This window comes from Manacus vitellinus, unplaced genomic scaffold, assembly GCF_001715985.3.
Source record: "Manacus vitellinus isolate BGI_N305 unplaced genomic scaffold, ASM171598v3 scaffold_12_pilon, whole genome shotgun sequence".
NCBI lineage: Eukaryota > Metazoa > Chordata > Aves > Passeriformes > Pipridae > Manacus > Manacus vitellinus.
In genome coordinates this window covers 7,188,379-7,189,102 of record NW_021938949.1, presented here as the reverse complement: position 1 = coordinate 7,189,102, position 724 = coordinate 7,188,379, and positions in this window count along the sequence as shown.

Sequence of the window (724 nt, the reverse complement as noted above, 5' to 3'; positions counted from 1 at the left end):
TATTTTCCGTTTTCAGTTAAGGCAAATCAGTCCCACCCAAAATTACTGGTTTCTTCGTGCTGCAGTAAATTAATGACTATTAATGGTGCAATGGGAGCTACAAAGAGATTGTTACTTCCTTGAGGTCAGTTCTGAATGCAGCTCAAAACAATCTGGGTTCATTTTGCATTGTTCTCAAAACGGACGCATTGAAGGGAAAATCATAAACGCTGGGTCCTGATATGTGTAGATAATTATTCATGTGGCCTGTGCACAAAAAAAGGAAAGTGTGACGTGAGAGGCTCAACAGAATCGCTGTTTTCACTCTGTTTACCACGAGGAAGAGACGGCTGGTGAATAATACAGCTCATATCTCTTAGTTACCAGGAAAAGGTGTCAGAACAGGAGAAGGATTTAAGTCCAGCAACTTCATGAACACAGGAACAAGCTGGCACACACAGGGATGAAGGGTGGGCAGAAAATGGATGTACTAAAACTTAATAACCTGTTGGATATTGGAAGCAGCAGGAACTGGCGTAGGTGGGAGTCTGGCAGACAAGATGTACCTGTGAGATACAAAGGCAGGGTCAGGAGGAAAAGCTGCCCATCAGCTTTGGATGCTGATGGATGCGATGGCTCAGATAGGGAAGGTGAGGGGCGAGTGTTGGGCACGGGAGAGGCTGCCAGGGAACCAGGGAATGCCATTTGCATGTGTTGGGGTGCAAACAGTGAACACATTTTCTTT